Raw genomic sequence first — 23,121 nt, forward strand, 5'->3', positions numbered from 1 at the left:
TCCATCCTCGTGTGAGGCCACCTATTAAAAGTACACAAGTTGGAGTACCTGCACACCATAAATTTAATTCTCAACATTTCCAGTGTTGGAGAAACACGTCTCCTAACACGTGCTGATCTCAGTGACATCCAGAGTGCAATGCAGTCAGCAGTATAACTCTGTTCTGCCGACTGACTCCACAGATACCGATCTAACATTGGTTGCAGTATGACCACAGATTCAGACTTGTCCAGAGAATTTCAGTCTTCGGGTTGGCCATTCAAAAAAAATCAGCTCATGCATTGTGACCTTGAAACAAATATTAAAATAATAAAATGCTATCCAAATGTTACTGTATTAATTTTATACGAAAACAACGATTAAATATAACTTTTTTAAACTTATTGTTGTCTGCTCTTCATTTTTCCCTTTTATATATTATTATTTTAAACGTCATTTTAAAACTTAAATTCAAATAAGTTTCTTGACTTTTCTCTGCCTCCTCTGTAGTCCCAGCTCGGTGTCAATAAGTTTAAAACAGGCCCCCCGACAGGCTAATAAGTGGTTACAAAGCTAATTTTTGAGCCCAGTCAAATTTCTAGAGCTTGACCTGGTTAATGATATGACCAAGCCAAACTATTAAAACAAGAAGAAAATACTGCAGATGCTGGAAATCTGAAATAAAAACAGAAAATGCTGGAGATACTCAGCCAGTCAGGCAGCATCTGTGAAGAGAGAAACAGAGTTAACGTTTCAGGTCGATGACCTTTCGCCTGCTGAGTATCTCCAGTACTTTCTGTTTTTATTCCAAACTATTAAAAACTGGGCCAACACTGAACTTACCCGGAGTGCCTGATAATGCAACCTAGTAGTGGCACAGAATGACACCGAAACAAGTTCTCACCAATAACAATCTAGAGGTTGACTTGCTATCCTGGGTCTTTAAGTAAATCAAACTTGACTGTGACGCCCTCCATGTGAAATAGCACCTCAGCACTCACTGTCTATGCTCACACATTGAAAAACAAAAGTCACTTACTTTCTTTTTTTTAAGCCTTTACTGACATTTGGCCAACTTGCAACTGGTAGTTCAGTCACTCCACAAAAAAAAGCCTAAATTTGGAGATTTTACACTTCCATTGAAGTCATCTATTTGGGAGCTATCCCAATACCCCAGTGGGTAATGTGATACCTGGTGTAGCACCAAGCCCTACAGAACAAAAGGTTCCCAACAATTTTCCCACCTGGGCTGAGTTAGCTGATCTCAGCCATGGTTCCAGCACGGGCTCAACAAGCCGATCAGCCTCCTTCCGTGCTGTAACCATTCTATGAAAGAATCACTGTTCTTGGGACAAGAGAAAACCAGTCACGATAGCAAAATACTGCGGATGCTGGAAATCCGAAATAACAACAGAAAATGCTGGAAAAACTCAGCAGGCCAGGCAACATCCGTGGAGAGAAAATAGAGTCAACGTTTCGGGTGAAAACCCTTTGTCAAGACTAAAGAGGCACAGGAAATGAAATAGATTAAGAGGCCAGGCTGGGAGAGAACAAAAGAGAAGTGAAGAGACATTAAGAGGTATTCAAAACGAGACGAGATGGTGATAGGACTAGTGGAGCCAAAAGACGGCTCTAGATTAGGTGTGAAATGCGCTGGCAGAATGAGAGGCAGCTGCCATGTGGGAGAGAGAAAAAAAAGAAAGGGGGGGGGGGGGAAAGGCCAAAACAAAGGTGTGGATAAAAAATATAAGTAAAAATGTAATAGGGGCCGAGGTTATGATCTGAAATTGTTGAACTCGATATTGAGTCCGGAAGGCTGTAAAGTGCCTAATCGGAAGACGAGGTGCTGTTCTTTGAGTTTACGGTGAGCTTCCGTGGAACAATGCAAGAGGCCGAGTGGGAATGGGGCAGTGAATTAAAATGACAGGCGACCGGAAGCTCGGGGTCACCCTTACGGACTGAACGGAGATGTTCCGCAAAGCGGTCACCCAATCTGCGTTTGGTCTCCCCAGTCATGGTTCCTGCTCCTGATCACTATCCACTGATCCTTACTGGAACTCTCTCCCTAATAGCACTCTGGGAGTACCTTCACCACATGTGGGAGTACCTTCATCACACGGACTGCAGCGGTTTAAGCATGCAGCTCACCGCCACCTTTTCAAGGGCAATTAGGATGGGCAATAAATCCTGGTCTTGCCAGTGATGCCCACATCACGTGAATGAATAAAAAAAAGTGCATGTGTGAAGATTGAATGAAAACAACATCAAGCTCCGTTGTGATGACTTCCATAAATAAATAGCTTGTCAATACTCACTGTCTATGCCCACACATGAAGAATGATTGTTTGGTTGATGCCTGCTTCTATGGAACCATACCCTCAGGTCAAATAACTGCCTTTAGGAGAAACTAATTGTTTGTTTGCTGTCTGGAGTTACATTACCAACAGGAGGGTAAATGCAGCAGCCTAAAACATGACTGTTGGCCTGCCTAAGTCACTGAAACCCTTTTAGTTTTAGTCCCATTCCAGAAAATTGCCCTGCCATTGGAAAATATATTGACTAAAGCTCTATCCAAAATTACACGGAACAAAAAAAAGTCACCCTGTTCAGGCTCCACTTACAGGAAGGAGAAGCAACTCTGCACCCACAAACTAAAATAAATCAGAATGGGAGCTCCCTGGATGTGAGCAAGACCCCTTATCAGAGACTTTTCTTTGTGAATAAACAAAAATTCATTATTTTTTCTTTGTGAGGAAACAAAAATTCATTATTTTAGGAATAAGATGGATGCTTTCTAAATGAACACAACCATTGTACTGAGGCTGTTTCATGCCATATCCATTCACTGCATGGCATTCGGCCAAGACAATTTTCCTCCCTTCTCTCTTGAAGTTACTGCCTCTTGCTGGGGTACAGTTTCAAGAGCACCAGCCATCCTCTGATACCTTGCCTCAGCTCGTCCGCTGCTGAAACCCTCATCCACGCCTTTATTACCTCTGGACTTGACTATTCCAATGCACTCCTGGCTAGCCTCCCACATTTTACCCTACGTAAACTTGAGGTCATCCAAAACTCGGCTGCCCATGTCCTAACTCGCACCAAGTCCTGTTCACCCATCACCCCTGTGCTCACTGACCTATACTGGCTCACAGTTAAGCAACGCCTCGATTTCAAAGTTCTCATCCTTGTTTTCAACTCCCTCCATGGCCTTGCCCCCTTCCTATCTCTGTAATCTCCTTCAGCCCCACAACCCCCCGAGATAACTGCGCTCCTCTAATTCTGCCCTCTTGAGCATCCCTGATTATAATCGCTCAACCTTTGGTGGCTGTGTCTTCTGTTGCCTAGGCCCTAAGCTCTGGAATTCCCTGCCTAAACCTCTCTACCTCTCTTTCCTCCTTGAAACCTACCCCTTTGACCAAGCTTTTGGTCACCTGCCCTAATTTCTCCTTATGTGGCTCGGTGTCAAATTTTTGTCTTATAATACTCCTGTGAAGTGCCTTGGGACATTTTACTACGTTAAAGGCGCTATATAAATAAAAGTTGTTTTTGTTGTTGTTATCCAAGTGGCCAATCCACATGTACTCTTTTGTAGGGACCATAAACAAATAAACTGTAACTAATAAAACATTAAATGAAACTTAACAAACTAAATTGAAATTTGGTTGGCCGGGGTGATGATGCATTCCAGTCCCTGCGGTGCCCACCGGTCGCAGAAGGCCTTTAGCATGCCGGCGGACACCGCGTACTTCATCTCCAGGGTCACCTGGGCGCGAACGTGGCTGCAGAAGAGAGGCAGGCAGTCAGGCCGAATGACCCCCTTGACCGTCCGCTGCCTGGACCAGTTAATGGCCACTTTGGCCAGGCCCAGGAGCAGTCCTATGAGGAGGTCCCCCGATCTGCCCGCTCATCTCCGCACCAGGTGACCAAAGATCTGGAGCGTGGGAGTGAAGTGCAGTCAAAAATCGAGGAGCAGCCCCTTCAAATAATGGAAGAGGGGCTGCAACCTCTCACATTCAATTTATATATGGAAAACAGACTCCTCCAGGCCGCAGAAAAGGCAGGCGGCCTGGGAGTCCGTGAACTACTTAAAACCTTATTGCACAGGACTGCTCCGTGCAACACCCTCCAGACCAAGTCCCCAATAGATAAAGGGAGGACTCCCACGTAGCGAGCCCTCCAATCCATGTGTACGTCAAGGCAGTGAGTGCCAGCAGGCTATTTGAATTTGATCCTAATGTCCACACATCCATTTTCCAGCAGGAGCAAGTGGATATTGTGCAGGAACCATGGCAGATTTCACCCCTCTCTAACTCAGGGAGACTGTCACCAATTGTACTGCCCAACCACCAGCTCGAATCAGCAGACATTTTGGAGTACAGACAAATGCTCAAAAATGCATAAATATACTAGTGGGAGCATAAATCTAGGTAGGTAGATAGTAGTATCAGCTGTGGCTCAGAGGGTAGCACTTCTGAGTCTGAAGGTGACGAGTTCAAGTCGCACGTCCATGAAACTTGAGCACATAAATCTATGCTGATATTCCAGTGCAGTTCTGAGGGAGTGCTGCACTGTTGGAGGTGCCGTCTTTCAGATGAGCCATTAAACTGAGGCCCCATCTGCTCTGTTGGGTGGATATAAAAGATCCCGTGGCACTATTCTGAAGAAGAGCAGGAGAGTTATCCTGGGGTCCTGGCCAATATTTATCCCTCAACATAACAAAAACAGATTATCTGATCATTATCACATTGCTGTTTTTGGGAGCTTGCTGTGTGCAAATTGCCTGCCACGTTTCCTACATTACAACAGTGACTGCACTTCAAAAGTACTTCATTGGCTGTAAAGTACTTTGGGATGTCCTGAATTTGTGTAAGTCTTTCTTTCCCCCCAATAACTGGAAAATCCCAGGTTCAATTCCTGGTCTTGTTGAGTTAGCTGATCACAGCCGGGATGATATTAAAATCACTACAATTGGCCTCAGTACCCTTATTTTTTTGGGGGGGAGGGGTACAATCAGTTCAGGTTTCAGCTCCTGATTACAAGTGTGAAATTGTGTGGATCTTAGATGAGGACGGAATTAGGCTCAGATGCGAGGCCCCCCTTGTCAAACAGCTTGCCAATACTAACTGGTGGGTCACACGAAGGCAGGCCACTTGAGCGAGGTACTAGAAAGCACCTGTGGAACTGTACCCACAGCAAGGAGTCAGCGTCTTCAATAGACGAGAGGGAAACAAAACAAATTGTAGGGTTATGCCAAGCAAGGTGCATTCTGTTCAAACCTACAGGTCTGACAACAGCTCAACAGCTAATTACATGAAATGCCTAGTTATTGGTTTGCACAATGTGGGACCAGATGGCACATGTGGAAGTGAGGAAGATTACAGTTCATAGTGGTGACAGTCATTTCTCTTCCCAAGTTGTTGAATGGTTGTTTTGTTCTAGGAGATCACCCTGCCCAATCTATTTTCATATCACAGCTCACAGCAGAACACATTCCCAACTGCTCGGGCTCCCATCAGCTGCTCCCTTCACCCCAGCTGTTTGATATTACTATCTGCGTCTTCCTTTAACATAGTTCTGAGGAGCGCTCAGTCTAATCTCTACTAACAAAGCAGCTCAGTCCCAGGGCACTGGGACAAGTTGGGACCTGTTAATAAGAAGACGTGTTCAATCCCAGGACACCGCTTTCAGTCAATTGTCATTTTGTTGAGCTCTCCTGGCTCCGCACTTTAAGACTCAACTGTTTTGTTTAGATAATTATCGGGTGTCTGACTTGATTACACATCTAAAATTGAAAACATGCAGTGTACCCACTGCGATCCCAACTCCACTGTAAGTAATGCGGAGATGGACAGTGAACACACACGCACCTGTCTGTCTGAATATGCAGCTTCCTTTTTGCACATTTTTTTTTGTGCCAGCTTTCTGCCCTCCTTGTGGGTCTCTGTTGTGCCGTGGTTACACGGGTGTGAGCTGTCCTCCAATATCTCACTCAAGTGGCTACTGATGTGTGAATAGTGGACATTAACAGTCTATTTGATCATGCGGGTATCACGGCCCAGTCCGATCTGATCCTCACCCCGGTGTCCGCACAAATGCACTTTCCAGCAGGAGTTTCAGCTGGCAGTCAGGAGCAGCAGGTCTGGCTGAGTTTCCTGCTCGCTAGCCCAGGAGCACCGAGGACCGCTGGAGCACCCCTAGCACGGCTTTGGTGGAAATCAGCTATCTCAGCACAGACTGGAAAAAAATTAAACCTGAGATTCTCTGCTCTGTTGTGCAACATATTCCGAATTTTATTCAAATAATTGCCTTTTGTTTTGCACAGGGCTGGTGTAACTATTTATGCCAACGTGATTTATGTTGTTACATTGTATATGCTTATAAAGAAATGAAAATGGTCAACCCTTGAAAATCGCTGTTGACAATTTACAGCATGCCGCAGCATATGGGATTGGAGAGGTTTATCAAGCACACACCAATCCTGCCAGGACTCTCCTGGCACTTCAGTGTGAAACTAGTACTCCATACTGATAACTATTTTCACCTATCTCAAAGTGCTCCATATAGTGAATTATTTTGAAACGTAGTCACTTTTATATAGGCAAACATAGCAGTCATTATACACACAGCACGATTGCACAAACAGCAATGTGCTAAGACAGTGTTGATTGAGGGAGCAATGTTGGTGAAGACACTTTGCTCTCTTCCAATAGTGCCATGGGATCTTTAGTATCCACCTGAACTGGCAGGCAGGGCCTCGGTTTGACATCTCATCCAAAGGATGGCACCTCCCATAACACAGCATGCGCCAAAACAAGCGCCCTACTCGGAGCTCCGACACGGCAAGAGAGCCCCAAGTGGGCAGAGAAAACGCTTCAAGGACACCCTCAAAGCCTCCTTGAAAAAGTGCAACATCCCCTCCGACTCCTGGGAATCCCTGGTCCAAGACTGCACAAAGTGGAGGAGAAGCATCCGGGAAGGCGCTGAACACCTCGAATCTCTCCGCTGGGAGCAAGCGGAAGCCAAGCACAAGGAGCGCACATCAACCAAAGCACCCCACCCACCCGCCCCTTCAACCACGGTCTACCCCACCTGTGACAGAGTCTGTAGATCCTGCATTGGATTCATCAGTCACCTGAGAACTCATTTTTAATGTAGAAGCAAGTCATCCTCCGAGGGACTGCCTAAGAAGAGAGAAGAAGACTGGCATGTCAGCCTAGATTAAATGCTCAGGTCCTGGAGTGGGGCTTGAACTCACAACCTTTTGACTCAAAGGAGAGAGCACTACCACTGAGACAAGTGCAGACTAGTGTGAGGCTTACAACCTACTTCAAAATGCTAAGTGTACACAGTATTCTGAAACCCCATTTTCTTACAATGTTAACTCCTGGCCAATATCCCTCACCAGCAAAAACAGCACAACAAATCTCTGGCAGACTTAACACTCCTCCAGCAATTTTTTCACCTCCTCTCAGGAGGACATTGACACATGCCCCAAGAACCCTCTTGTATCTCACCAAAGTGACTGATCATGTGCAAGCCTAGACATTGAACATAAGCCAGCTATTCTGCAATTAGAGAATCATAGCCGAGCCTGACCATGTTCATGCTGATGGCCACCTAGATAGTAATCTGGTGAGCAATATTTTTCCTCTTCCTAGCCCAGAGGTATTGATGCTAGGGCCAGTCAGTGAGGTCAACTAACACAATACACACAAGCAGCAAACCTGGAATATTCTGCCCTCTGGCTTTGTACCACACCAGGTGGTGTATTGCTCACTGGCCATTGGGGGAGCTCCATACTGTAAATATTGGGCTGATATTTAAAAAGCCTTCCATCACAAACACAATCTATAATGTATGGAGCTGGAAGATGACTTTGCAAATTTATCTAGTCTTTGCTGATGCAACAGCTCATTAACTCTGATAAATCATCCCTCCATCAACACTTCATTTACTGACAAAATATAACTACCTCCCAATCTCTGCAGTGCTACCCACAGATGTAGGGTGCTACAATTGACCTGCATTATGGCAGGAGAGGAAAAAAATATAAATAGGCCAGGATTCCCATTTCTGATCACTATTCAGCAACTTTTACTGGAAAATATATGTGTGAAAGTTGGGTGTGGATAGCATCAGGCTTGATCATGTCAGCCCTGCCCAACATCCTGCCTACACTCACTATGTAAGCTCGTAGAGTGGCTACTTGGGTGAGATACCAGAAGGTATCCCCATGGAACCATATCTCAACACAGAGACAATCCTTCAGAATAGGATGAAGGGGCAAAAAAAGTAAGAAAATTCTTCTGTCTGCTGTCTATATGGGCTCTACATTCAATTAATTTGGACAGTTTGAATGCAGTCCCTGCTGCAGCACTCACAAAGCACCAAACTACCAATCAGTATTGAATTATAGCTACAAGGATGGCTGATGTGGGAGCATAAGAACATAAGAAATAGGAGCAGGAGTAGGCCATACGGCCCATCGAGCCTGCTCCGCCAATCAGTAAGATCATGGCTGAACTTTTACTTCAACTCCACTTTCCAGCCCTATCCACTATCAGGAAATACATCACCCTGATGGAGTAAAAGGTACTCTTATAAACTTAGGATTAAGGCACATTATTGAACAATGTAGTAAAAGCTTTACTCTGCATCTAACCCATACGTACCTGACCTGGTAATGTTTGACAGAACAGTACTCAGTCTAACCTGTGCAGTACCTGACCTAGGAGTGCTTGATGAGGCAGTATAGAGGAAGCGTTACTCTGTCATTAGAGGAGTTACGTCAGGGTAGGGGAAGTGAAGACTGAATGGGGTGCCCCACTGTATTGATACTTAAAACTACTAATTATTAAAAAGGGTTCTGGATTAAAGTGGTGAGACTACCCATTGGGAGAATTCCTAGGCCAAGCCTAGTTGCAAACAAGAAATAGGTTGTGGCAAAAAAAAATACAAGGAACAGTTCCAGAATGTCAATATTTCTGGTGCTCAGTTGCCAAAGCAAAACAAAGTTCCAATCAATACAGTTTGAGCTGTGGGTTTGTAAAACCAATGTGGTGTGGAATAGTTCCAATCCCTCTCACTCACAGTCTTCCTTGCTTTGTTCTCATTGCTTTTATGAATTTTTGTCTGATGTTCTTTCTAACACAGCCCTACATGCTCCTCCTACTCTTCCCATCCTCTATGTACTTACTCCTACTCTAACTCGTTCTTCCCTGGGACCCCAAAACTATAGAACTCTTTCCCTCCTTCAGTCTTCCCTTTCTCCTACAACCTATAGATTTGTATACCGAAGCTTGGTGTCACTCAATCACTATCTGGTCTCATTGAGGGGAATCTCATTGAAACGTATAAAATTCTGACAGGGCTAGACAGACTGGATGCAGGGTGGATGTTTCCCCTGGCTGGGGGGTCTAGAACGAGGGGTCACAGTCTCAGGATATGGGGACTGAGATGAGGAGAAATGTCTTCACTCAGAGGGTGGTGAACCTGTGGAATTCTCTACCACAGAAGGAGATAGATAGATTTCTAGACACAAAAGGCATCAAGGGGTATGGGGAGAGAGCGGGAATATGGTATTGAGATAGAGGATCAGCCATGATCACATTGAATGGCGGAGCAGACTCGAAGGGCCAAATGGCCTACTCCTGCTCCTATTTTTCTATGTTTCTATGGTCATATCTCATATTCTATTGAACCTTGGTGGTGTTCTACACTACATGGATCTTGATCGTTCATGTAGGTTTCTCAGTTACTGGCCAAGCAAATTCTCAAACTCAGTAGAAATTCTCTACTTGAAGCCTGTGACCACATTTCGCTGTACTACAAAATTAATCAGGATCTTAGGCCATTTCAGTTGGGTTTAAGACATTCTTGAGGATAAGCAGTTATTGATCTGTTATAAAACCCCAGGGAAACCTATTTTTTTGTTTGGTGAAATTTAGTTGGATAGTTACACTTCTGCAGAAATAGGTTTTTACATTTTGTTCCAGTTTCACAAACTTCAAACATAAAGAGCATCCTATGCTATATAGTTTCATAAATTACATATTTTGTAACTCCACTACCACTTGGTGTCCTACAGACTGAAATAGGAAGATTTGTTCTTTATTCAGCTTAACTTGCTTTGGACCAAAGGACGAAAGCTCATTGGCAAACAACTGTTTTAGACATTGGCCTTTCACCTCTAGGACTGGGTTTGACTCCAGTCGAGACAGATAGAAAGAAAGAACTTACATTTATATAGCGCCTTTCAAATTCTCAGAACATCCTAAAGTGCTTCACAGTCAATTAAGTACTTTTGGAGTGTAGTCACTGTTGCAATGTGGGCAAATGCAGCAGCCAATTTGTGCACAGCAAGGTCCCACAAACATCTATGAGATTAATGACCAGATAATCCGTTTTAGTGGTGTTGGTTGATGGATAAACGTTGGCCAGGACAACTCTTTCCTCTTCTTCATATAATTGCACAGGATCTTTTACATTCACCTGAGTAGGCAGATTAGGCCTTGGATTAACATCTCATAGGAGAGACGGCACCTCCAACAATGTAGCACTCGCTCAGTAGTGCACTGAAGTGACAGCTTGGATTATGTGTTCAGGTCTCTGGAGTGGCGCTTGAAAATCAATTCTCTCAAAAATATCCAGTGCTGCACAGAAAATGCATTACATTGAAGTGTAGTGACTGTTACATAAGCAAATAGCAGTCAGATGAATGGTAGCAATGATTGAAGAAGGTCATGTTTTTGTAAGTTGAGAGAGGAATATTGGCCTGGACATTAGGAAAACTCCCTGCTCTTCAAATTGTGCCATGGGATCCGCTGGAACAGCGCATGCATCTCATCCAAAGGATGGCAACTCCAATAATACAGCACTTCCTCATTATTACACATGAGTGTCTGCCAAGATTATGTGCTCAAGCCCTGGAGTGGGCCGTGAACCCACAGCTTTCTAACTCAGAGGCAAAAGCGATATCAGCTGAATGGATTATTCTGCATGTATTTATCTGTGAGTGGTTCATAATGTTGCATTGTATTCAATTTTCAATTTTCAAACCCATAACAGTGACCAATTAATTGATACCTCAAAATATGAAAATACCATAAATTCAGGTACATAACTTTCATTTTATTGTAATCACTGCCTTCATTACTCAGAGTGAAAACATCCGGCAGGCATCAACTGCCCCCCTCCCCATGCAAGTTTAATATTATTGGATGTTACACTTGATCAGAGTTTGGTGATTTTATACTCAGAGATCAGCTGTTGCATCCATACACAACTGGATCCAAATATAATTGGACAAATGATCCCATCAGGTGAGCAGATTTTCACACACCGAATCCCAATTTAAGGTGTCCCTGGGTATAGTGTCCTTCCTTCTCCAGCGGTGTTCCACATTTGCATATCATTTTGCCTAATTGGACGTAAAAGGTACAAATAAGACTATGCTGGCACTCCAGACTCATTTGCTGCTTTTCCTAAGCCCTGCTTTGGAATAACACTCAACAAAAGGAGCAATGCAGCCAGCAACATTAATGGCTTTGTGTTGTGTTGCTTAGCAACCTGCAGATGCCATTGCAGAATTTGTGGATTCAGAACAGTCCCTTCATTTTTGCTTTTAACTCAGACTGTCAGCTGCAAAATGGTTTCATAATTTAAGACATTGGCCTGAGGATGGAAAGAAGTCATCAAGGGTTACGGAGACAGGTCCCTCTGCTATTCGGATAGTCTCACACATCAAAGAGTACCTGCCCTCAGTTTTGTGCTTCTAAATGTTCTGTAGACAAAGCTTTTGAGAGACAGAGTTTCAAGACTATACATGGAAACTTTCAGTCCATCAGTCTAGACTGGATCAAACCCCAGATCCAGAGGTGGAAGAACATCCAAACCAGCATACTGCCAATGTTGCTCTTTTTTTCCCATCTCAATTCAATGCAAGCAAAGAACTCTCAATAAACATTTTAAAAAGTTATAAACAGTCATAGCTGAACCAAGTCTGTGTTCATGTGTTACAGGATAAGACCCCATTGTACAGAAGAAAATGACGCTGAAAAATGTCTGGCTTTGGTTGACGTAGGTTAAGGGTTAAAGATCTATGTGACCAGGGAGTCACAGCACATAATTACTTGGAAACCAGCTCAGCATACCTTGGGACTGACAAAACGTAGAATGCGGATGTTATAAATATGGAGTTTCATCAATTTCAACTCGTAAAAACACATTTTTAACTTTTACATATGCGTTTCTCTTTGGCCAGTTTAAACTGGCTTTACTTCAAATCAAATCCATATACCTCCCATGTGTTTGGAAATGCCACAGTTCAACTTGTCATTTGTTAGGGTGGGTGACTGCAATCACCTCAACTACCTGAGCACTAGCTTGTCCCTTTAACATTTTATTTACAACGAACAGAAAGATAAACAGAATCTGACTGCTAGGTGAGTCAAGTAGGCTTAATATCCTAATGTTTTAATTGCAACCTCATTAACCTGCTTGCTTTGTTCAGGGAATAGCCGGTTTAGTCAAATGGGTTTTGCACCTAGCTGACAAATAGATCTGTCACCAACTCCTATTTGATGAACACTACTGACTCTCCAGGGGGTTGTCTGGAGCTACACATATTTTCTGTGTCCAAGTTTCTGTATAATTGTCAGCTTTATTTCACTTTGGAAGATACATTTTAAATTTTATTTGTTGGTGGTCGAACTTCAAAAGTGTATTTTTTTTTCTTTGCTCACAGGGTATGTGGGCATCGCTGGCAAGCACCCAGCATTTATTGCCCATCCCTTTACAACTGAGTGGCTCGCTAGGCCATTTCAGAGGGCAGTTAAGAGTCAACTACATTGCTGTGGGTCTGGAGTCACAAAGATGCCAGACGGGGTAAGGACGACAGATTTTCTTCCCTAAAGGACATTAGTGGATTTTAATGACAATCCAGTAGTTACATGGTCCCCATTACTGATACTAGCATTTTTTTTTAAATTTCAGATTTATTTAATTAATTTAATTGCTGCCGTGGTGGGATTTGAACTCATGTCTCCGGATCTATTAGATCAGGCCTACTGGATTACTAGTCCAGTAACATGTTACGGTGCTACCGTTCCTAGGAGCATGAGCCTCATTTACCAATTCTTCTGCGACCAACAAGGAGAAGGCTAATGTTAAAGGAAGCTATTACGATAGCAAAATACTGCAGATGCTGGAAATCCGAAATAACAACAGAAATTGCTGGAAAAACTCAGCAGGTCAGGCAACAGCTGTCTTTTGTCTCCACTGGCCTATTACCATCTCGTCTGGTTTCGAATACCTTTTATTGTCTCTTTTACTTCTTTTGTTCGATCGCAGCCCTGCCTTCGATCTATTTTCTTTTCTTTCCAGTTTTGAAGAAGGGTTTCGACCCGAAACGTCAACTCAAATTTCTCTCCACGGATGTTGCCTGACCTGCTGAGTTTTTCCAGCAATTTCTGTTGTTATTAAAAGAAGCTATCACAGACTTAATGTTTACTGAGGGAATTAATGAAGGGTTGCATTTATTATTTTCTAAATTTAATGAGAAATAGTTATGTTCTGTTAGCTTCTGTGAGGTTTAATTGTCACTGTCTATCTGATACTTTTAATAAACTCATTCTGTCATGATCTGAGAATATTTATTCTACTACTTTCCAAAATCTGAGCGCTCTCATGTCCAATGCAATAAAATAAGTATGGCAACAATTGTTTTTGGTTTGACCCAAGATAATGCTACATTACTAGGTACTGAGCAAGGTCTCATTCCAGTACATGGGGAGCACAGGCTCACTTACAGGAGCAGTCTTTGGCACATGGCATGAGGAATGTTTAGGAAATGAGGAATATTTAGGGAAGCCTAAAAATGCAACAGCTGATCTCTGAGTATAAAATCACCAAACTCTGACCTCCCAGGATCAACTGGAGAGTTACTCAGGGGCTGCTGTCAGTTAGACATGGTGTGAGATCCAAGCAAGGAGTAAGGCTAATCCTGCATGGCAGATGGACAACCAAGATAGCGAACTATGAATGTAGAAAGAAGGCACCAATAGAAGAGGTTTACAATAGTCGTCTGGCTTTTGTTATAGCTGCAGGGATGTGAAGCGATCTGATCCTGTATTCGCATCGATGTCCCCACTTGTTTTGAGATGGCGAGAAAAGAAAGACTTGCATTTATATAGCACCTTTCACGACCACTGGATGTCTCAAAGCACTTTACAGCCAATGAAGTACTTTTGGAGTGTAGTCACTGTTGTAATGTGGGAAATGCAGCAGCCAATTTGCACACAGTACGCTCCTACAAACAGCAATGTGATAATGACTAGATAATCTGTTTTTGTTATGTTGATTGAGGGACAAATATTGGCCAAGACACCAGGGATAACTCCCCTGCTCTTCTTCCAAATAATGCCATGGGATCTTTTACATCCACCTGAGAGGGCAGACGGGGCCTCGATTTAACATCTCGTCTGAAAGACGGCACCTCTGATGGTACAGTACTCCCTCAACACTGCCTTGGAGTATCAGCCTAGATTTACGTGCTCAAGTCCCTGGAGTGAGACTTGAAACCACAACCTACTGACTCAGAGCACAAGTGTGCTACCCACTGAACTACAGCTGACACTGATATCAAAAAGCATGGTTCTGAGTTTGTCCCAGTGATTTTGCTGGAATTTAGATTTTAATTTTCTGCCCAGTCAGACAGGGACCAGGATGTGTTTGTTGGGGATGGGGACGGGCCATGGCTTGAATTCTGACATTAGTTTCTTCAGTTATGAAAATCCTAACCTCAATAACTAACTTTTCATGCTGTAAGCCACAGAAAGAAATGGAAGAAAAATAAAAGGCTTTGGTTTTAAAACCCAGATATTTGGTGTCCAGTTTTCATTTCAGAAATTTGCAGACAGCTAGCTTAATACTGTAGCTGGATTCTCCCAATCTGAAATTAGACTTGTGACACCTCTAGCTGAAATCCAGTGTGATGCTCTTTCGCAGATGTCTATACCTCACTGCCCCTCTGAGTTACTAATCTCTCAGACATGGAACCATAGCTAGCAGACTAGTAGTCCAAGTGTGATGTCAGCAGGAAGCAGGTAAGTGATTGGTTGGTGAGTATTTCTCTCTTTTCAATACAAGCTTGAATTCTGTGGTGTTAAATTTCTAGGGTCTCTGTGGTGTAGTGGGGACAGTTGGTAAATAAAGCGCCCTAGAGTATACCTGTAACTGGGGTATTGAATAAATTTTTTAATTAATTAAAGGAGTAAGTCATGGCAGGAGAGTTCAGACCCGTGTTCTGCTCCTCTTGCTCCATGTGGGAAGTCAGGGACGCTGCCAGTGTCCCTGACGACCATGTGTGCGGGAAATGCATCCAGCTGCAGCTACTTGTAGACCGCATTGCGGCGCTCGAGCTGCGGGTGGATGAATTTTGGAGCATGCGCGATGCTGAGAGGGTCGTGGATAGCACGTTTAGCGAGTTGTTCACGCCTCAGGGTAGGGCTGCACAGACAGAAAGAAAGTGGGTGACCATCAGGCGGAGCAACAGAGGCAGGCAGGAAGTGCAGGGAACCCCTGCAGACATCCCCCTTTCAAACAGGTATACCAAGTTGGATACTGTTGAGGGGGATGACTCACCAGGGGAAGGCAGCAGCAGCCAGCTTCCTGGCACCAGGGACGCTTCTGCTGCTCAGGAAGGGAGGAAAAAGAGTGGGAGAGCAATAGTGGTAGGCGATTCTATCATAAGGGGAACAGATAGGCGTTTCTGTGGCCGCAAACGTGACTCCAGGATGGTTTGTTGCCTCCCTGGGGCCAGGGTCATGGATGTCACTGAGCGGCTACAGGGCATTCTTAAGGGGGAGGGGGAGCAGGCAGAGGTCGTGGTCCACATTGGGACCAACGACATAGGTAGGAAGGGGGATGAGGTCCTGCATCAAGAATTTAGGGAGCTAGGTAACAGATTAAAGGGCAGGACCTCAAAGGTTGTAATCTCTGGATTACTCCCAGTGCCACGTGCTAGTGAGTATAGGAATAGGAGGATAGTGCAGATGAATGCGTGGCTAAAGAGTTGGTGTAAGAGGGAGGGTTTTAGTTTCCTGGATCACTGGGCCTGCTTCTGGGAAAGGTGGGACTTGTACAAGTCGGACGGGTTGCACCTGAACCAGAGCGGGACAAATATCCTTGCGGGGAGGTTTGCTAGCACTGTTGGGAGGGGTTTAAACTAACTTGGCAGGGGGATGGGATACAGAGGGGAGCTGAAATAGGGGGTGATGTGCTGCCAATTATAGAGAAAAGAACAAGTCAGCTTGGTAGACAGGGCAAATATATAAGGGCAAGGCTGGATGGCATCTATTTTAATGCAAGGAGTCTTGCAAATAAGGTGGATGAACTGAAGGTGTTGATAAACATATGGGAGTATGATATTGTTGCTATCACGGAGACATGGTTGAGGGAGGGGCAAGACTGGCAGCTCAATATTCCAGGGTACAGAATCTTCAGGCGAGACAGAGGGGGAGGTAAAAGAGGAGGGGGTGTCACAATATTAATTAAGGAGTCAATTACTGCAGTAAGGAGGGATGATATATTAGCAGGTTCCTCTAATGAGACCATATGGGTGGAGCTTAAAAACAAAAAGGGGGCAAGCACTTTGCTGGGAGTGTACTATAGGCCTCCAAACAGTCAGGGGGAGATAGAGGAACAGATATGTAGGCAAATCTCAGAGAAATGTGCAAATAATAGGGTAATAATAATGGGGGATTTCAACTTCCCCAATATTAACTGGGATAGTCAAAGTGTGAAAGGCTCAGAGGGTGTAGAATTCTTAAAGTGCATCCAGGAGAGCTTTTTGAGCCAGCATGTAGAAAGTCCTACAAGAGAGGGGGCGGTACTGGACCTAATTCTAGGGAATGTGGCCGGCCAAGTGGAAAAAGTGCTACTAGGTGAGCACTTTGGTGACAGTGACCATAATATGGTGAGATTTAAGGTGGTCATGGAAAAGGACAGGGATGGGCCGGAAATAAAGGTTCTAAATTGGGGGAAGGCCGATTTTAATAGGACAAGGCAGGATCTGGCCAAAATGGACTGGGATCAGCTACTTGTAGGAAAATCCGCATCGGAGCAATGGGAGGCTTTCAGAAGGGAGATTGAGATCATACAATGGCAACATGTTCCCGTAAAGGTCAAGGGTGGTTCCAAAAACCACAGGGAACCTTGGATGTCAGGGGATATACGAGAATGGATTAGGAAAAAAAGGAGGGCTTTTGGCAGATACAAAAGGCTAAAGACAGAGGAAGCCCTAGAGGAGTACAAAAAGTGCAGGGGGATACTTAAAAAAGAAATTAGGAGATCAAGGAGGGGCCATGAAATAACACTGGCGAGCAAAATAAAGGAAAATCCTAAGATGTTTTATAAGTATATTAAGGGTAAGAGGATAACTAGGGAAAAAATAAGGCCCATTAGGGACAAAAGTGGCAATCTGTGTGTGGAGCCGGAAGATGTAGGAGGGGTTCTAAATGAATTTTTTGCATCTGTTTTCACTATGGAGGAGGACGATGTAGACATAGAAATAGGGCGGGGGGACTGTGATATGCTCGAACATATTAACATCGAGAGGGAGGAGGTATTGGCGGTTTTAGCAGGCCTAAAAATGGATAAATCCCCAGGCCTGGATGAAATGTATCCCAGGCTGCTGTGTGAGGCAAAGGAAGAGATTGCGGGGGCTCTAACACATATATTCAGGACCTCTCTGGCCACAGGGGATGTGCCAGAGGACTGGAGAACCGCTAATATAGTACCATTATTCAAGAAGGGAAGTAGGGAAAAACCGGGGAACTACAGGCCAGTGAGCCTAACATCAGTGGTAGGAAAATTATTGGAAAAAATTCTGAGGGACAAAATTAGTCTCCACTTGGAGAGACAAGGATTAATCGGGGATAGTCAACATGGCTTTGTCAAGGGAAGATCATGTCTGACTAATTTGATTGAATTTTTTGAGGGGGTGACTAGGTGTGTGGATGAGGGTAACGCAGCGGATGTGGTATACATGGATTTCAGTAAGGCCTTCGATAAAGTCCCGCACAGGAGACTGGTGAAGAAGGTAAGAGCCCATGGAATCCAGGGTGCCTTGGCACATTGGATACAAAACTGGCTTAGTGGCAGAAGGCAGAGGGTGATGGTCGAAGGTTGTTTTTGTGACTGGAAGCCTGTGGCCAGTGGGGTGCCACAGGGATCGGTGCTGGGTCCCTTGCTGTTTGTGGTCTACATTAATGACTTGGATATGAATGTAAAAGGTATGATCAGTAAGTTCACGGATGATACAAAAATTGGTAGGGTGGTAAATAGCGAGGAGGGTAGCCTTAGTCTGCAGGACGATATAGATGGGTTGGTCAGATGGGCGGAACAGTGGCAAATGGAATTTAACCCGGAAAAGTGCGAGGTGATGCACTTTGGGGGGACTAACAAGGCAAGGGAATACACAATGAATGGTAAGACCCTAGGCAAGACGGAGGGGCAGAGGGATCTGGGTGTGCAAGTACACAGATCCCTGAAGGCGGCGGAACAGGTGGATAAGGTGGTAAAAAAGGCATATGGGATACTTGCCTTCATTAGCCGAGGCATAGAATATAAGAGCAAGGAGGTAATGATGGAGCTGTATAAAACACTGGTTAGGCCACAGCTGGAATACTGTGTGCAGTTCTGGTCGCCACACTACAGGAAGGATGTGATCGCTTTGGAGAGGGTGCAGAGGAGATTCACCAGGATGTTACCATAGAGTCATAGAGTCATAGAGTTTTACAGCACAGAAAGAGGCCCTTCGGCCCATCGTGTCCGCGCCGCCCATCCACCCCTGTCCTGTCTAATCCCATTTTCCAGCATTTGGTCCATAGCCTTGTATCCTTCTGCCCCACAAGGGCATTTAAATCCTGGATTCTCCAGGGCTGGAGCGCTTCAGCTATGAAGAAAGACTGGGCAGATTGGGTTTGTTTTCCTTGGAGCAGAGGAGGCTGAGGGGGGACATGATTGAAGTGTACAAAATTATGAGGGGCATAGATAGGATGGATACTGAGGAGCTTTTTCCCTTAGTAGAAGGGTCAATAACTAGGGGGCATAGATTCAAGGTAAAGGGCGGGAGGTTTAGAGGGGATTTGAGAAAGAACTTTTTCACCCAGAGGGTGGTTGGAGTCTGGAACTCACTGCCTGAAAGGGTTGTGGAGGCAGGAACCCTCACAACATTTAAGAAGCATTTGGATGAGCACTTGAAATGCCATTAACATACAAGGCTATGGACCAAATGCTGGAATATGGGATTAGATTAGACAGGGCTTGATGGCCGGCACGGACACGATGGGCCGAAGGGCCTCTATCCGTGCTGTATAACTCTATGACTCTATGACTCTATGACTTCCTTCTGCCCCACAAGGGCATTTAAATCCTGGATTCTCCAGTCCTGGCCAGTGAGATCCACAAGGCATTATGTGACCTGTAGTCTGGTAAAGCCTCAGCTACATACCTTTGTATTACAAAATTTTCTTATATTTAACAGATTGGTTCCGTTATGAAAACAGGGGCTGAAGCAAAATTACTGACTATCTCTAATTCCATATTTCTTAAGCCTATATAAAAATCCAGTGACTAACACCATCAAAAGCCCCTTGAATTCCCAGATGACTGCACTGGCGAGTCATCCCTAATCCATATATATTCACATGTACCTTGAATTACAGGAGACTGTTTAGCATAAAGATTACGCCAAATTCTAATTACCTTCGACTCGGGCCTTGTCGACTTTGTGCATGCACAGCAAGGAAGGAGAGAGTGCAGATGGGAAAACTGAAATCTGTGGCAGAGTAGTAGAAGATGGACTGAAATTAGTTCCACTCATCAACATCCTAATGCTGGTTAATGTTAAACAGGGAACCAAAAGTCCCATTAAAAAGTGACATTCAAATGGGAACTTCAAACCAGTTGCAGTTGTACTGTACTGGGCATCAAGTCCAAGCAATGTGGGACTACCCCCGGTAGCTGGCCTCATAACTCTTTCCCATGCACGTTTCATGTGACTTCACACCCAAATAACATTATCCAGTATGCATTGATGCAAAGTGGTTTCATGTATTGCAATGCCCATAAGATATCATTTGTACTTTAAACCCTTTTCAGAGAGTGTTTCTGGTATGAATCAAAAGTCCATAGTTTCTACTCAAATTGAACAAAGATAGTTTTCAGCTCTGCTGTTGGGTAGAATTATTGTACTTTTTGTCAGATGTTGACTGGTTCGGCTCACTCTGTTTATCAGCTAACTCAACTGAAAAATACTCACAAATCAAGCATGGAATCTTAAGTTAGAGGCAGGGAGATAATTGATGTTGATGTCACTTAAAATGGAAATTTATCTCCACTCAACTGTTCCTTTATAAATGATCAGTTTACATTTAAAAAACTATTAGAACCAGCATTTTGTGTGGAAGAAATAATGTCGATGTTGGAGGGTTTGTGTAGGAGATAAAGTCCAACTGCAGACTCTGAACAGAGGATTCCTGTGTAAATAATGTACGATTCAAGGGATGTCAAGTATGTTTTCTTTCTCTTTCTCTTGCCTGCTGTCCTGAAAAAAAGAAAGACTTATATTTATATAGCGCCTTTCACGACCACCGGACGTCTCAAAGCGCTTTACAGCTAATTAAGTACTTTTGGAGTGTAATCACTGTTGTAATGTGGGAAACGCAGCAGCCAATTTGCGCACAGCAAGCTCCCGCAAACGGTAATGTGGTAATGACCAGATAATCTGTTTTGTTATGTTGATTGAAGGATAAATATTGGCCAGGACACCATCCCCTGCTCTTCTTCAAAACAGTGCCATAGAATCTTTTACGTCCACCTGAGAGAGCAGATGGGGCCTTGGTTTAATGGCTCATATGAAAGATGGCACCTCTGAGTGCAGCACTCCCTCAGCACTGCACTGGAGCTTTAGCCTAGATTTATGTGCTCAAGTCCCTGGAGTGGGACTTGAACCCACAACCTTCATGAGCCAGAGGCAAGTGTGCTACCCACTGTGTCACAGCTGACATTTGATGGGACATGGGTCCACAGGTGTCAGCCATTTCAGGTTTCCATGCTTCAAGTGAAAATCTGGACAGTGAGTGTTGAAAAAGGTATTTGACCAATGCACCACCCAGTATAGAATTGAACCATTTAAAACAGGAAGTTCCCACATGCTGAGTTAGCTGATGGCAGTCAAAATGGTATTGGTTTTTACAATGTCCCTGGGCCAGAGAAGAAAACATAATCAGACAGGGCTTCTGTTCACTATTATAGACTCTTACTGGAAAGTGCATGTGCATGGACATCACACAAGGACATGGCTTAGCTTGATTGAGACTCCACTCTCAAATAACTGACCAATATTCACCATCTAGGGCCACACATAAAAAATAGTCACTTGGGTGAGGTACCAGAGTTCAGCTGGTGCCCTCGATACAGAGGCCCACAATGAGTCGAGCCAACACTTTCAGGAGATGAGTGGAAAAAATGGGAAAGCAGTTTGGAGTTACTCAGTGAAGGTCAATGAAGGTCCAACATGGATTGAGTTACAGAGTTGGAGTGTTGATCAGACAGGCAGTGCACAAACTATTTTAAGCCACGCTCTGCATTTGACCTAGGCAGCCAGGCAATAGGATTTTCATAACCTATAGCATTTGGTTATGTCTCTGCAATGAGTGATCTGTTGCTGTAATATATCTCTAGCCAAGCACTGACTGTATTACACATTCTCGTGTCTCCAATGAAACAAGCCATTTTGTAAATTACAAATCTCTGAGCCTCCCAAAGCCACCCAACCTTGGAAATAACATAAATTAAACTGAAATGAAATTTAGACCTTTGGACATTTGGCTATTCATATCAGTGCAGTTGTACATCAAGCAAGAATTTATAGCCTAATGCATCAATGTACCATGGTTAACCCATTTCTAATCTGGCCTGTCTCGATTATCAGAATACCATTCACATCAGCTATTAGAAAGTGAACATTTTGAAAAACAAATCAAATCTAGACTTTCAATCACAGAGCCACTGAATTTCAAAAGTGTGAAACATTCATGCTGTCTCCATTTGAACTGTGAAAAACACCCCACAGTGCAATGAAGATGTCCTGCCAATCTTGTGTTGTCTGGAGAAAGCATTTTGGCCTGAATAACACTCGGGTGAAATACTGGTGGTTACGGATCTGTCACTAGTGGTGCCAGTGCAGAGATCAATTTGAGGTGGCAGTGGGGGAAACAATTTGGCGTGTATCATACAGTAAAGTCTATCTGCTTAAGTGCAAATTTTCCTAAACTGTATTGGTGCCAGTGCACTGAATAAATCCAGTGACAATACTGAGATGAATAATCTGAGTCAATCAATTGATTAAATCAAACAAGTCTCAATTGAATTTTGCCCTTTTCATCTGATAAATAAATTCATGCTCGTCTGTGCTGATATTCACTCCTCCTACCCATTATTCTTTTCCTCCTCTTCACAGCTAACTATTCACACCAAAATAAAGGGACGAAAAGAATCGCAATTTCTTTAGGTGCAGTGTCCTGAAAAGGTGAAAGATGGATTTATTTTCTTTCTTTATCACTGGCCACTGTGTAAGAGTGTCCACCATTAATGCTTTATATTCCCATGGTGAAGCATCACATATGGAGAACTGAATTTATGGGAGTTTGCGAGTGTGACCTGACCCCACATATCCTTACCACTCTGAATCAGAACTCCAACACACTTCCACCCATCTCTCCTCACAACTGCTCTCCACATGTTCAGCTGTAGTACCTATTGTGGGTACATGGCAATTGCCTTGCTTTTGATAAAGTTTCCTCTACACTGCCCAGCGAAACACCAACAGGGCAGGTAAACTAAAAAGCAAAGCTCACTCTACTCTGCCCAAACCCCAATCTCAGAAGAGCACTCCCTGATGAGCCAGTGCAAAATTTTCCATCATAATCTCAGGACAATTTTAAGATTGTCAATTTGTGTTGAACTAGTGCAGTTTTGTTAAGTCTACGATTGGCTTGAGTTTATTTCAGGTTTGAAGAATTAGCACGAGCAGAACCAAAATGGACTCAATGTTTGAACAGTGCTATAAATTCAATG

General features: G+C 43.9%; 1 long non-coding RNA gene across 7 annotated transcripts in view; it reads right to left on the bottom strand.

Annotated features, from left to right (window-relative positions):
• Positions 1 to 23,121, bottom strand: part of LOC147099990 (uncharacterized) — a 191,672-nt gene that overhangs the window by 121,590 nt on the left and 46,961 nt on the right. For 2 of the 7 annotated variants that reach the window (XR_015073791.1, XR_015073793.1), the window contains exon 2: positions 19,747 to 19,819. The exons of the other annotated variants lie outside the window; for them this stretch is intronic. This is a non-coding gene — a long non-coding RNA (uncharacterized LOC147099990). The remainder of the gene's footprint in view (positions 1 to 19,746; positions 19,820 to 23,121) is intronic. 7 annotated transcript variants of the gene reach the window in all.

This window comes from Somniosus microcephalus, chromosome 27 (assembly GCF_052327205.1).
Source record: "Somniosus microcephalus isolate GS21.2 chromosome 27, FLI_Smic_1.0, whole genome shotgun sequence".
Classification (NCBI taxonomy): Eukaryota; Metazoa; Chordata; class Chondrichthyes; order Squaliformes; family Somniosidae; genus Somniosus; species Somniosus microcephalus.